Source organism: Capsicum annuum, chromosome 3 (assembly GCF_002878395.1).
Source record: "Capsicum annuum cultivar UCD-10X-F1 chromosome 3, UCD10Xv1.1, whole genome shotgun sequence".
NCBI classification, from domain to species: domain Eukaryota; kingdom Viridiplantae; phylum Streptophyta; class Magnoliopsida; order Solanales; family Solanaceae; genus Capsicum; species Capsicum annuum.
In genome coordinates this window covers 50,291,539-50,308,815 of record NC_061113.1, presented here as the reverse complement: position 1 = coordinate 50,308,815, position 17,277 = coordinate 50,291,539, and positions in this window count along the sequence as shown.

Genomic DNA, 17,277 nt, shown 5'->3' with positions numbered 1-17,277 from the left:
TAAACACTTGAATAGTCTTTTCAGGCTGGCCATTGGTCTGTGGATGAAAAGTTGTACTAAGATTCACCTGAGTGCCCAAATCCCCCTAAAATGCTCTCCAAAATCTTGAAGTAAACATGGACCCACAGTCCAAAATAATAGATATGGCCACACCATGCAAATAGAGTATACCCCAAACATAGATATGGGCTAATCTTTCAGCACTGATGGACATCTGAATAGGACAGAAGTGTTATGACTTGGATAAATGATAAATAATGACCCAAATACCATTAAAACCACGAGAAGTGTGAGGCAAACCAATAACAAAATCCATGGTTACCCACTCACATTTACACTTAGGAAAGGCAAACCTTTAAGTCAAGCCACCCAATTGCTAATTCTCTGCTTTTACTTACTAACAACATAGAAAGCGAGCTACAAAGTTTGTCATTTCTCTCTTCATACCATTCCCCAATAATCCTTTCTCAAATGTATATATATCTTACTTGTTCCTAGATGAATGGAATATCTAGAGCTGGGAACCTTAAGAAAACTCATCTGAATTAAGACATCAATTATCGAAACATAAATGCAGCTATCAAATCTCAAAACACCCTTAGAATCTATAATGTTCCTCTTAGACTCAACACTTACCACATGATCATAAAGGAAGCAAATCTTATTAACCTCAAACTAATGATCTAGAATCTGCTAAACTAGCAAAGACTCATCTCCATACTAACTAAAATCGTCCTAGGATCTAAAATGCCAAGGTAAACTATCATGTTGGCTAAGGACTGAATGTCTCATGCCATCAACCTCTAAGAAACTGAAATTCAAATCAAGCTACCAATACTCACTGCCTTTTGACTCAAGGCATCAGCAACCATATTTTCCATACTCAGATGATACTAGATCAAAATATCAAAATCCTCAAGTAACTCCATCCATCTATGATGTCTGGGATTAAGCTCCCTTTGGGTCATTAGATACTGAACACTTTGATGATCAATGAAATTCACACAATGCACACCATAAAGATAATGTCTCTAAATCTTAAGTGTGAAAACAACCGCCTCTAACTCCAAATCATGATGGGGTAGTTGTGCTCATGCACCTTAACCTGTCTAAAAACTTAAGAAATAATAAGACCTTGTTTCATAAATACAGAATACAAGGTGAATTCTCACCCTCAACAAGAAAGCTAAAATATTAGTTGAAGTAAGGAAATCCTTGAGCTTTTTAAAGCTTCACTCACACTCCTTGGACCATAAAAGAGAAACCTTCTTTAAAGTCAATTTGGTTATAGGGGATGAAATAGTAGCAAAACCCTTGATAAACAATCTATAATAACTGACCAAACCAATAAAGCTGCGAACCTCAGTCGGATATATAGGTCTAGCCCAATATCAAATTTCATTAATCTTCACTGGATCTACCATAATATATCCTTAAACACCACATGTCCAAGAAATATAACTGACTTAATCCAGTGCATACTCCTCTCTACTCATTAAATACACAAGGATGTTGTCAATGAACACAATCACGAAGGAATCCAAATAAAACCTAAAACTTGGTTCATCAAATCCATAAATAGTTTTGGGGAATTAGTCAACCCAAATGATATCACTAAGAACTCATAATGACCATAACATGTCCTAAAAGTAGTCTTCAAGATATCCTCATCCCAAATCCAAGACTTATGGTAACCCGATCAAAAAAAAACTTAGAAAACATTGTCGCTCAATGACGCTAGTCAAACAAATCATTAATATATGGCATAGGGTAAAGACTTCATCGTCACCTTGTGAAGTTGACTATAATCAATACACATACACATGAAGCCATATTTCTTCTTCATAAATAATATAGGTGCTCCCCAAGGGGATACACTCGATCTAATAAAACCCTTACTAAGAAGATCCTGATACTGAGAATTTAGCTTCTTAAGTTATGTAGGATCTATAAGGTAAAGTGCATTTAAAATAGGTCGGGTGTTAGGCTTGAGATCAATAGCAAACTCATTCTCATGTACAGAGGGAATACCAGGCAGATTAGTTGGGAAGATATCAAGAAACTCGCATACAGTAGAAACTGAGTCAAGTGATGAACTCTCCACTCTATTATCACAGGCATAAGCAATATAAGACTCATAACCCTTCAAAATAATCCTCCAAGCACACATATGAGAAATAATCCTTATCAACTCGAGGCTAACACCTCCCTGCCACACAATTGGGGGTATACTGGACATTGCTAAGATAACAGTCTTGACAAAACAATCGATGACCAAATGATAGTGGGATAACCAGTCCATACCCAGAATAATAAGATCAGCATAAGTATAAATGTCTCTAATAGTCATAACACATGATCTAAAAACTCAATCCGCTACTAAAGAATTACCCATAGGAGTAGATATGCTCAATGGAATAGATAATAAGTCAAAAAATAACTCTAACCATGGTGCACAATAAGTAAAAATATAAGAATAAGTGGATAACAGATCAAATAAAGTAAGGTTCAACTATTGGCACACCAAAATCATACCTGTAACTATGAAATTCAAAGTCTCAGCCTCGGTTCTAGTTGGTACTACATATAACTGACTATGCCCAGCACCTAGCCAAGCACTTGACCGACCTCCTATCTTTTCTACCTGAGAACCTCCTCGAGTACACTGGAAACCATCTCTACAACCACGACAACCACCTATAGCTGAGGGATGAATTTCTCAAATTGAAAGAGCACTCTGACCTATAGCAACAATAGCCCCATAACTATGGAAATCTTGCGAATAGTGATAAAGAGCTCCATAAGTAAAATGGGAAATATGAGTTGAACCAAAATTAATAGATTTGGTTGACCCAGAATAACCACAAAACCTAGAATAATTATATGTTTAACCCCTCAAGGATTGGCCATTTCCCTAACTAGGGTGATTACTAGAGCTAGACAGATATCCATAAATAATTTGAAGCACTTCCTGAGTATGTCAACTCGGCTGACTCTGAGTGTTATAGGATGGACGTGGATGATACCTACTATTATGACCCAAGACTGCCCCTAATCATAATATGGTGCTTAGATTCACAAGTGACCCCAAGCTAACCCATAGCTAGGTATAAGATACTAATACTGGAGGAATGTCACAAAATTCTAAGAGAAAGCTAACATAAATAAATTGATAAGGAATAATCATAAAATCAAGATTAATATGTCTAGATATACTCAATGAAACTGAGAAAAAATATGTCTAACTGTCTAATTATTTGAAAGCCTCTAAACTTGATGAGTTTCTGGGATAGGCCACCAACTAACTCTAACTAAGTAAAATAAAATAAAGTACTAAAATGAATAGTTTATACAATAACTATCCCTTATCTGATGAGGACACACGTAAGCTACAGATGAGAAGCGTGGTAATGCGCTAAGGGAGGTTAGGTTATTAAGCATCAAACCTATATCATGAGATAATATTTCATGACAAAGTATATGATCAATACTTTGAATGTACTAGGTATGCAAGATAGAAAGCTATCTACTATACATATATACTGAGCATAAATTCATGAAAATAAAAATCGAATGTAAGATCAAGTACAAATATATGTTGGGTTTCTGAATCATTGAATGACTAAATAGCATACACTTTGCCATGCAAACCTGAACAAAATAAAATTTGAATACTAAATTAGGGATTGCGAGAGATAACAATAATTGGCATGCCCCAATTTGAGAAAATCAGGGTCCAACCTGTAACCCCTATTGGAAGGGTGTTGGTACCTTGCCAAGGGTATCAACACTGGTTGACGTAGATCTACTAAACTGATATCCCAAAGGACTAGGGTTGCAGTACACTACTAGAGGGTGACCTCTTATAACCTACATTGGTGCCATAGTTTTGGAACTTAGGAAATTCTACTGAAGGTCTCAGTCGTCAGCTGGAAGGTAAGCCTTCATCCTAAGTTCACTAGGTGCTAAGTACTACTCCCATTTGAACTGACACTGATAACTGATAATTACTTAACATGATCTGACAATTAATATATCTTCAACATGATAATATTCTAAATTTAGCAACATAAAAATGATCTAAATGGATCATAATATGAAACTTATGTATGCATGACTATCTAGGTATCAGTGTTCATAACCCACCAGCTTTGTCTAATACAACTGAATATGATGATATTTACAGAGTATGATAAAAGGTTATTTCACAAATTTAAAACCAACAAATTCAATAATTTGTCATAATAGGGAAATTCATAATTTTGAACATGGGGAAATCACTAATCTCGGGGAAAATGCATTCTCATGATTTGGTTACACATATAAATAGTGGAGCTTAAGGAAACTCATACTTAACCTAGAAACCAATTCATGGGAAAGGAAACTTTTCTTGAAATTTAAGAGTTCTTGGGACTCAATTTGTGGAAGGGACCCATTGATGAAATTCCCACATACCTAAAAGCAGACCCCTTGAAGAAATCTTCTTGAAACTTGCACTCACTTAATGAACCCTAGTTCAGCTTTTGAGGGAAGAATTTCTCACTTCGACATCATTATTCAAAGAAAGTTCGATAGTTAAAAATACCTTTTTTATTATCTTAGGAAAAAATGCTTCTTTTGTTGTGTATTGAATGATTTCTAAGTTAAGAGTGGTTAGGTAATGTTTACCCTTGATAACTGATGGTTTGAAGGTTTAAATGTAAGACCCTGTAAAAATCGCATGTCAAATTCAGCTCGTAAAGCTAAATGAGAGATTCCAACACTTAGAAAAAATTTTTGCTAAGTGTTCAAGTTCAACACTTACTCTCATTTTAGACTCCTAACTTCGGGGATTAATTTAATGACCTTCCTGACCTCCGTTTTTAGATTTTCAAGTTGTGTTGCGATGGGGAAAGTACCTAGTACGTATTGCACATATTCCGGGCATATTTTGGCCGTATTTTAGTGGCTAACTCACTGGTTTGAAATGCTCCCACATTTCGAGCGCATTTCAGGTCAAAAATTTCAGTCAACTTCAAACTATCATAACTTCCTGCATGTAATGAACTATGAGAGATGCTATATATCAATTATATATTTGAGTCTTCTTTCCAATGCAATTTGTTTCATCCAATTTGAACATTGGAGTAAAAATTTATGATCAATTTACTTCAGCCTATCTGCCTGAAAACAACAGAGGACAGCTGCATATTTTTCTCTTTTTCTAGGGGTATTTTAATCTTTAACACCCCTATATATATATACACAAACACAAGATTCAGCATAATCTAGCAACATATGCTTGATTTCTCTCAAAATTCATCAAGAACAAGAAGAGGGTTTGCAATTGGGGATTTAATTTCAAGAAATTCTCTCCATCGATCTTTGTAAAATGAAGAACAAGGTATGCATAGCGTTCATCCATGGATTCCTTTCATCCATGGAGATCAAGAATCAAGTTTTCATTTATGTATCATGAATATTTTGTGGTGGGATGATTATGTTCATGTTGATGATGTTAAATTGAGTTTTTAATTTCACGAGTTATCTCAAGAATCATGAAAACTAATTTATTTTGTAATATTATTCATATGAACTTTATGTTGAGTTCTTGAAATTTCAAGTTGGACGTTGATGATAATGTTGTTGATGTTAAATGATTCCCAAGTTGGGATCTTTATGTGAAATCATGAAACTATGTTGAAATATAAGTTGAAGTCCATGAATTTGGTGATTTATACTTTGTGAAAATTTTATGATTTCACCTATGCCTAAGTTGTGCTTGAAAGGTGTTTGATTAAATGTTTAAAAGAAAAAATAAACATGTATTATGGATTAATATGGCCTAAAAGGGTGAATTCATGCCATTGACCTCATTCTTGAATGACTTGCATACTATTGTGTACAATAAATATGTTGTTGGAATGTCATAATGTTAGAGTATGAAATTATGATCTTGATTATATACATTCCTATCATGAACAAGATTATTTTAACCATGTACTTCATGAAATCCCCAACTTATTTTATTATGAATGGTTGATATTGATCATGTATTCAGGAATGTCAAGAAGTGTCAGTTTCCTTCTATCGAGTCCTAGGGTACTTGTACCCGAAAAATATAGCTATGTGCCTAGAGCCATGTCATGTTTTCATGATACTCTCAGTCAAGCCATGTTCAGTAGACTTTAGTAAATCTCATGACTCAGGAAAACGCATGTAAAGGCAGTATCAGTTCATTTTTACTCATTACTCAATAATCTACGTAATGTCAGTAATATTTTGTCAGTCTATAAAATTCAGTAAATCTCAGTATCAGTACAATTTAGTTCAGTATTCAGTTCAAAAATTAGTAAACTCAGTCAGCTAACAGAACTCAATAGTACTTAGTCAGTTAACAGAATTCAGTAGTGTTCTGCTAGTCATCGGAACTCAATAAACTCAGTCCATGTTTAGTTCAGTTAAACAGAACAATCAATAATAGTTCAGTTAATTCTAGTATGAACTAGGAAATCAGTTCCGTATAATCAGTTTAGTTTCATTCAGTTAGGAGTAGGATTTAGCACCGAGTGAACCCAAGGATGGGAACTCACCTGCCAGTAGAAGGTGTGATTCTTATAAGCAGTCCTTACATTCCAAAACTATGTAGCCAGCATAGGTTGAGACATCAATACCTGTTAGTTGAGGGTAGATGAGGTGGCTTAACCTGTCAGATAATGATTCCCACTATTCTCATTAGAGTACCTGCCAGATGAGGGTCACTCACAGCTCGTCCTTACCAGTGGCACGGTATTGACACCCTTCCAATCAGGGCAGAGATTAGACCCCAGCTTAGCTATTATGGTGTATTTGGGGCATGTCGGTTAGATAACTACTTTCTATAGTTTTATTATCAGTCTCAGTTAAAGAACTCAGATAGTTCCTTAGGATATCAGGACTGTCAGATACAGTCAACTCAGATACAGTATAGAACTCAGCTAGTTCCATCAGATTTAGGACTGTCAGATATAGTCATTCATGCTATCAGTTATCAGAACTCATGTTATCAGATATACCAGTTATCACAATTCAGTTATCATTCATGATACATTATTAGTAAATATATTTCATCAGTATTCATACTCCATAGTTATGTTATCACGAGCTCAGTTTCAAGATTGCTATATACGGACAATCAAATCAGTTCTTTATAATTAGAACTATCAAAAACAATTATTCCTTTATTAGTAATATAGTATCAGTCTCCCAGTATTCAGTAATACAGTATCAGTTCCTCACTTATTAATGAATTACATATCAATATCAGTAAACTCAGTCATTCAGTATCTTAGCATCAATAAACTCAAGTTGTTAGTATTCAGACTCAGTAGTCAGTATCACCACGAGTTTAGTTGCAGGTACGTATGTATGTATGTATTCTCACATTCATATCAGTCAGCATTGTTCATGCATAAAAAATCCTTTGCATTTAGCCTACCTCACTCGTATACTCAGTACATTCAGTCGTATTGACGCATTCGCGCTATGGTGTTTTATTTGACGCCATAGGTACAGAAGCAGGAGTTTCAGAGCAGCAGTAGCATTGTAGATTTTAGTAGTCAGTGCTCCTCTTCATTCGAGGACAATATTAATAATACTTTATTACAGTATTTTAGATTAGTTTTTCAGTTCATGGAGTTAGTTGGAGACATGTTCCTTAAACTCCTTATTCAGTTCAGTTAGAGGCTTTCGGACTAGATGTCAGATTTGATGTTCAGACTTCAGTATTGATGTTTCATTTTGGTATTATTATACCATGTTTTTCAGATATGTATTAGTATTGAACCTTATGACCTTACAGTTCATGTTTTCATATATTTTATGAGATATTATGCAGTTTATAGGTACAGATATCAGTCATGGGTTAGCTTGTGGTTCTTCGAGGTCGTGAGCACCGTGTAGCATTTTGATTCAAAAAATTGGGGCATTGCATTAAACATCATGGGTTTTATGTTAAAAGGGGTGGAATCTACCAAAAATCCCTTGTTAAAATGGTGCAGGAATTTTGGTCCCAATCATCACGGCTCATCGAATGACTTGTACCCTCTGGTCACTAATCATGGTCTGAGTCATGACCAGAATCCTGGGTTTTGAAACTTCACTTCTAAGTTAATGAATCTACTTCCTAATGAATCGTTAGGTCGGTCCATGAGTCATTAGCTGTAGTCATAGTCTGAGGCTAACTTTTTGGGTTCCTCTCTATTAAGGTGACGGGTCCATATGGAGACTCATTACATATGATAACAATTCATGTGCTGGACTCGTTAATAGTGAGTAAAATCCCTAGCTCACTCACTTCCATGGTAATGAGTCTTTCCTATGACTTGTTACAACAGTTAATGAGTTATTGCCTGAATTGTTACCACTGACAGCCTGATAGACTCTTGGGAAAATTTCTATAATTCTTTGCAACGACATCGGATTATGGAAAGATTTGTGGAATGGGAATAACTAAATTAATGGCCTATCCTTTTATGGGCTTAGATCTTGAAAACTTGGGGTATTATAATATCTCCTAATTGGGATTAGTCATGCTCAAATAAAATTGAAAAACCAAATAGGCTAGGGAAAACTAAGATCTCGCAATATATGTTTATGAGCTGAATCATAAACTGACATCTGAACTTACAACTGATGGATGAACTGGACTCATGAATGCTTGCTATTACATGATTATGGCTAGATAGCTAAGATAAAAATGACCAAATTAATTAATTAAGGAAGTTATTATTTCAAACTAGGACTGGGTTCGAAGAGAAGAGATAGGGGTACTTGGTCATCACATCCGCTTCGACCTCCCAAGTAGCTCACTCAACTAACTGGATTCTTCGCAAAACCTTTACTAAGGTGACCTCTTTGTTCCTCAGACTATGAATCTAGCAATCAATGAGCTTAACGGGGACCTCTTTATATGAGAAACTACCTTCCGCGCTAATTTGGTTTAAAAGCACTACTTATTCTGGGTCACTAAGGCATTTCTTCGACAAGGAGACGTGGAATAATGGGTGTGATAATGATAACTCTATATGAAACTCCAACTCATAGTCTACCTTTACATACTAACACAAAATCAAATAGGGCCCAATATAATGAGGACCGAGCTTCCCTTTTTTACCAAATCTCTTCACCTCTTTCATGGATGAAATTTTTAAATAGATAAGGTCAACAACATTAAAATCTAGATATTCGATAGATTTAGGTTGTTTTCAGCCTTTCTCATATCAACTGAACGTTCTTTGTCTCCTCATACACTGAATTTGGTCCTATCAAAGTAGCTTCACCGACCTCAAACCAACTAATGGGAGATCTACACCTCCTACCATAGAGCACCTTAAATGGGACCATCTAAATACTTTATTGATAACTATTATTTTAGGCAATCTCAATTAAAGGCAAGTGATTATCTCAACTACCATTGAAGTCAACTACACAAGCTCTAAACATGTCCTATAAAGCATGTATGGTCCTTTCTGCCTGACTATTTATTTATGGGTAAAAAGTGGTCCTAAGATGAACTTAGGTACCAAGACCCTTCTAAAAAGTCTTCCAAAAATAAGAGGTAAACTGGGTACCTCTGTCTGAGATAATGGTCAATGGGACTCTAAGAAATTTTGCCAACTCCTTATGATAGAGCCTAGAATAATCTTTGGTTCAGTCTGAAGTATTAACAGGAGCAAAATAAACTAATTTAGTCATTTGATACACAATAACCGAAATGGAATTATGTTGGTGATCAGTACGAGGCAACCTTGTGATGAAGATCGTATTCACCACTACCCAATTCGAGGTGGGGATGCTGAATTTCTAAAGCATACAACTAAGCCTCTGGTGACCAAAATTATCCTACTAACAGTTTGAATACTTTGCCACGAATTTTACAATATCATTCTTTATACCATTCCACCAGTAGACTTCCTGTAAATTATGGTATATCTTTGTGGCTCGTTGATGAATAGAACATCGCAAACCATAAGCCTCTATTAAAATCTATTACTTCAAATCTTCCATATTTGGTACACATAAGTTTTCCTGACGATGAAGCTCACCATCTTCCCCTTGGGAGAAAAGCTCTACCTTCAGATACTTAACTACCTCTTTCAAATTAAACAAAATAGGATCACTATCTTGTTTTTCCTTTACCTCAGCAACCAATGAATATTCCGAACCATTCTGAACCCATGCACTACCTTTGCCAGAATTAACAAATCGAACTCCCAATCAAACCAGCTAATGAACCTCACATACTAAATATTTCTTTTCAACCTCAATGTGAGCAACACTGCCCATAGACAATCTGCTAAGGGCATCGTCTAGAAAATTAGCCTAACCAGGGTGATATAACAAACTCATATCGTAATCCTTCAATAACTCTAGCTACCTTCTCTAACGAAGATTTAAATATTTCTAAATGAAAACATACTGGAAGCTCTTATGATCAGTGAACACATTAACATGAACCCCATAAAAGTAGTGCCTCAAATCTATAAGGAGAAGACAACTACTATCATTTCAAGGTTATAAGTCAGGTAATTTTCTCATAAGGTTTAAGCTGTCTAGAGGCATATGCTATAAATTTACCTCACTACATCAATACACAACAAAGTCCAACCTTGGAAGTATCACAATAGACCACAAAACCATTTGACTCCTCTGGTAGAGTAAAAAATATAGCAGAGTCGAGTTGAGTGTTCAGCTCTTGTAAATTCTTCTCTTGAGAATCAAGACACTTGAATTTGACTTTCTTATAAGTCTTTCTGGATATAGGATATGTGATAGAATAAAATACTTTAACAAATAAACTATAGTAACCAAATAAAAGAATGAAACTCATGATATATGATGGAGAGATGGGTCTAGGATAGTTTCTTAGTTCTTTGATCTTTTAAGGGTCAACTCAGATGCCTTCACCAAAAATTATGCTACTAAGGAAAGCCACTAATTTCATCCAGAATTCACACTTATTGATATTAGCAAAATAACTGGTGATCTTTGAGAGACTACAAAACAATCCATATATGGCCTACTAGCTTGCCTTCACTATGAGAATTGACGAGGATGTCATCTATAATGACAATGACAAATATGTTTAAGTACTGCTTGAACACCCTATTCATTAAGTCTATGAAATTTGCAAGAGCATTTCTTAGCCCAAAAGACACAACTACAAATTCAAAGTGATAGTCCCAAGTTTTGAAGGTTGTCTTTGGAATGTCACTTTCTCGGACTCTAATTCGATGATAGACAAATCTGACGTCTATCTTAAAGAGATAATTTGCACCCCAGAGTTGGTCAAATAAGTCAACAATCCTAGGGGTAGGATACTTATTCTTTTTTGTAACTTTTTTCAACTGACATTAGTCGATGCACATTCTGAGAGAACCATCTTTCTTGTGCATGAACAGAATGAGAGTACCCCATCTAGACAAACTAGGTTTGATAAAACCCTTATCTAGGAGGTTTTTTAGTTGTCATTTCAATTCTAGGACAGGATAAGGCCATTCTAGAAGATAGAATTAATATAAGGTGGGTATCTATAAGGATATCTATTTTGAAGTCAATTTTCCTCTCAGGAGGGAATCCAAACAAATCTTTAAGAAACATGTCTACAAACTTATTCACTATCAAAACCAACTCGGGACTCAGGGTTTTGGTATTTTCTATTTCCTTTTCTTTTATATTTTCTTTCTAAATCTGCTGAGCATGAAATTTTAATCTAGATAGGTTTATCTCCTTAATAAACGTAGTCATACTATACTCTTTAACTTCATCCTTAGAAACACCACATACAAACTTGCTCAAGTGAGCCCTAGAATCAGCCATCATATTCGGAGCATACCTCACAAACTAAGTAAACTTGAGTAAATACTACTTAACACTCATACTGCCCTGCTTCAAGTTCATAAACTCTTACACTTTGGAATCCCTAAAGTCAAGTGGGAAAAACAAATCCATAAAAGCAGTAGCAAACTTATCCCACTTTATAGGCTCTGCATCGGCACCTCTATCCTTCTTCACTTCTTAACCTAAGTGTTAGCAACTCCTTGTAATTGGTATATATCTAGGTCAACATTTTAAATCAAGGTGATACCAATATCTCATTCACCTACTTCACACTATCCAAACACTTCTATAGATCCTCCTTAGGTTTTGAACTAAAGAACATTAGGGGATTCATCTAAGTAAAGTCCCGTATCTTAGTTGCTGTCATATTCACAATTGGATTGGCTGGGGCAAAAACTTGTTAATTATTTTGAGCAGAAACATATTGGTCTAATTCTATGAAAGAAACTTTCAATTCATCATGAGAGACCATCTCATTCAGAGGGTCTTCGGATACAGGCGGGTGTTGGCTGGTCACTATTCCCCTTTCATTAGCCTTTCTAGAAGATATTTTTCTATAAATGGGTAGTTAATGAGCTACAAAAAGAAACTTAATATAGTTTACACTCTATCCCATGACATGAATTATAAAAGAAGTGAGACTTTCCTTAAATATTTTGTAGCATCTCTCCCATAAGTGTGACACACTTCACACCCATGAACAATACTCTACTTAATGTAGATTTTAGACACATTAGGACACATTAAACTTTATACTCCGATACCAATTTTTTCACAGTTTGAGACTACCCCATTCCCTCTAGTTGTAACATGGTGCTTAGAGTCATAAAAGATCCCAAGACAACCCATGGCCTAGCATAAGAAATAAATACTGGATGAATGTAACAAAATACTAAGCGGAAGCTAACTAAAATAGAATGATAAGGAATAATAATAAAATCAAGATAAATACAATCTAGAGATAGTCAATTAAATGGAAAAGAAATATGTCTAACTGTCTGACTGTCTGAAAGCCTCTAAACATGATAAGTTACTATGAAAGGCCACCCACTAACACTAACTAATTGAAATAAGATAGACTATTGAAATGAATAGCTAATACGATAACTATCCTTTAACTGATGAGGACTCACCAAGGCTGCAGTTGAGTGGCATATGACTAAGTTAAAGTGGTCTGGTATTGAGAATCCAAACATATATTATTAGATAATACAGCATAAAGAAATATGCAATCAGTACTTTGAATGTATTGAATATATGTGATAAAAAGGTAGAAAATATTCCTATTTACTGATCATGAATGCATGACCATGAAAATCAAATGCAAGACTAAGCACAAATATATATTGGGCATTTGAATAACTGAATGACTATGGGACCTATACAGAAAAGATCTAAATATTGAAATATGGATTATGGGACCTAAAAATAACTGACATGCCCCAATCTGAGCTAATTTGGATCCAACCTATCATACCAGTCGGAAGGGTGTCATTACCTTACCGAGGGTACCAACATAGGCTGGTGTTGATTCACTAAAATGATATCTTATGGGACTAGGGTTTCTATCCAATACTTATGGGTGACCCTCGTAATATATGTTAGTCATAGCTCTAGAAGTTAGGTACTTCTACTAAAGGCCTCTTTCCTCAATTAGCGGGTGACCCTTCATCCCTGCGTTTACTTAGTGTTAAGTATTACTCTCAATTGAACTGACACTGATAACTACTTAGCATGATCTGATAATTAATATATGCTAAACATGATAAAATTCTAAATTTAGCAACATAAACATGATTGGAATGGCTCATAACATAAAACTGATATATGTATGACTATCTAGGTATGGAGATTCATGAGTTTAAACATGGGGAAATCATGAATCTTATAGAAAATGCACTTTCATGATTTGGTTACACACATAAACTGAGCAATGTAAGGAAACTCATATTTGACCTGGAAACCAATTCAAAAGAAAGAAAATTTTTCTTGAAATTTAAGAGTTCTTGAGACTAAATGGGTAGAAGGACCCACTGATGAAATCCCACATACCTAAAAGAAAATCCCTTGAAGAAATCTTCTTCACACTTGAACTTTCTTGATAAACACTAGTTTAACTTTTGAGAGAAGAATTTCATTTTTTGCTATGTGTTGAATAATTTTTGAGTTCAGAGAGGTTAGGGTAATGTTTACCCTTGATAATGGATGTTATTAACACTTAAACATCTTAAGTTTCTTGGTTTAACAGGGTGGGATTTACCAAAAAGCCTTTATTAAAATGGTGCAGAAATTTTGGTCCCAATCATCACGGCTAACCCAATGACTCGACCCTCTAGTCACGAGTCGTGGTCTAAGTCATCACCTAATATCATGGGTTATAATCCCTCGTTATTAAGGTAATGACTCCCCCTCTTAATGACTCACTAGAGGTATCCATGAGTTGTTAGGACTAGTCATGGTCTGAGATACATTTTCTGGGTTCCTCTTTGTTAAGGTAACGTGTCCATATGACAACTCGTTATGTATGATAATGAGTCATGTGCTAGACTATTTACCACTAAGTATAATCCCCAGGTAGCTCAGTGGTGTGGTAATGAGTCTAGGATCTGACTCATTACGACTGGTAATGAGTAATTGCCTGAATCATTACCACTGGCAGCCTGACAAACTCTTGGGTAAAATTTATCTAACTCTTTCCCACAACTTTGGATAAAGGCAAAATTTATGTCATTGGAAAAACTAATTTAATAGCCTATAATTTGATGGTCTTAGAGCTTAAAAACTTGGGCATTGCACCTAATCTGAGAATTACCATCTCTAGGTCGAGAACTACTTATCAAGACCCTCATGACCCTCTTTGTGTATCTCCTTGATGATGTGCAAGCAACACCTCCATTTAGATAATGATAAAGTCACTGTTAAGATACAGTAACCCAACTAAGGTTGGGGTCAAATCCTAAGGAAACACATGGCTTTGTAAATCTCAGTAGTTGTAGTCAATTATCAGAATAAGAAAAGTAAATATGGGATTTTGTTTGTAGCAATATCGAGCATTGAACAGTATTAACGTGGTTGAAATCAGTTGTAAGTGAACATAAGGAATGTGTTCCCCCTAGATTCTTAATTTCGTAGGCTTATCTTACGTTGTTGAACCAATCCAATACCTTGTATGCAGAATCGATAAGTTATGTACCTTCTACAGTCTTTTGAACGAGTAGAAGGATTTCACCCTTTACCTTCTGAGTCTCAGGATATTGCACTACTAACCCTTATCTTAATCCTAGTTAACTATTACCTTTTGAGTCTCTAGTTATTAGATGAATCCTTACCATCCCATGTAGAGAGAAGCTAAAAGCATGGATCGATAGTTAAACTCCAAATTACTATTGTCCTTGTCTTTTCCTAGTATCTACTCCTCTTTTGGAGTAAGTATCAATATTTAGGCAGGATCCTAATGTGTGCACCCATTAAGAAATTAGTCATAACAAAGATAAAGTAATGCATGCCACTAGTTTTGGTTCATATCAACAATCGCACTTCCCCTACTTCATCAATTTTCTAGAGTTTCCACAACCCTAGCTACGGTTTTAGCCGCTCACAATTGTAAAGAAATCAATAACATTCATAATAGAAAGAATAGACGAAATCACAATGATAAGATGAATAAAACCCCACAACCATAACTAACTAAATCAATCAAAGTCTATACAAGTGAATCCCAAGATCAAATATGGATCTTGGAATATAAATATATTTTTGAGTATCAAAAGTGCGTTACTCCTACTAAAAAATACATAAGGGGTACTTATAGTACATGAGAAAACTCTAAAACCAAAGCTCGAATGGAATAGATGAAAACCGATTCGGTGGCCACCTTCTCTCTATACCTGTGGTCTGGCACAGGAACAGGTAGTACCTATGGTCTGGCACACAAAGCAGGCACAGAGCGCAAGCTGCGGATGGACAATGTCCTACAAGTTAACTCTCGCGATTTTGGATTTCTAGCACAAGCTTTGTCTACATGCGGTCTGTAGGTTGATTTAGTAGGTGTTGGGAGTCAGTTTTTCAGCTCTTCTTTGACTCTCAAACATAAATTAATCACGATCAATCTGAAAAACATCCCAAACATCCATAATCATTCCAAAAGTAGCCAAAAACACCCTTTTTTAACTTTTTCATGAACTTAGCATCAAAAACATGGTTTCCTACAAAACATATCCAAAATAGATTATATCAAACAAAAAGGCCTCAGAAACTTGAATATTTTCCTTGTTTTAAGCATCGAAAGTGTTATATTTGTATAGCAGATCAAAACCCTCAACTTAGAATGTTTGCATGTCCTAAGACAACAAAAACAAAAATGACTCTTACTATGAGAATCTAAGCTATTCAAGGTAGTTAGTCATAACATTAAGTTCAAAGCACAACTTCCCCCTCCAATCTCAATTTTTAAAACCAACTATGTATGAACATGAAGCACAATAGTATGACACAATAGGATCAAGGTATGGAAATTACATTAGCAAGAGACAATCACTCATATATGCAAAATGCATTATCTTAAAAAAGAAAATAGCTTGCAACATGACTCAAGTTCCCTAACAATAAAGATGTCCCACTTACTCATATGATTTATTACATATCAATTCGGGGACGCTCAAGAGACACTCACACTTAATAAAGAAGTTCCAATCAATTCATGTCAAACACCACAGGCTTGCCCCTATTTTATTTACCTTACCATTCAAATAGTTAATTTAGGATCACCATATGACTTTTCTCAGCTTGTAATGTAGGCTTGGGGCATTATGATACATATGGACGTATCTGATGACTAAGCCTCCTTGACACAACACTAACTTTGGGGTCTCACTTACTAACCAATTTTCTTCTTATTCCACTCTTATTTTTCCCTTTGATTTTATATGCACATTCTGGTTGAATGTGGTCTTTTATTCCTTTTTTTTCACTCTTTTACAATTCTTCTTTTCTTTTTTTTCTTTTTCTTTTCTTTTGCAACTACACCCAGCCCTACTAATTTTTTTCTTTTATTTTCCCTTTCGACATACCCACTTTACATTATGCACTCATATAATAGCCACCCACAACTTAGGTGATTTTCTTGGGTTGAGATGCACAGTGTCCAATGAGTACCAAGGCCAAAACATATTCATTATAACACAAATTGAAAGGTCAATAGGTGAAGCAAGAAAATAGGATACAAGGCTCAAAACAGGGATCAAGGGATACAACTCATGCATGGAAGGTCATTTAGGCTAAAAGTAGATTAAAGTAAAATATGACCTATCATCCTTTCCTGACTAACTATCCTTCAACCTAGGTAAGAATAACCAGGCAAGTTCTGAATTCAAAACACAAAGGGAGCTAAGTAGTATCTAACACATATAGCATATGGTC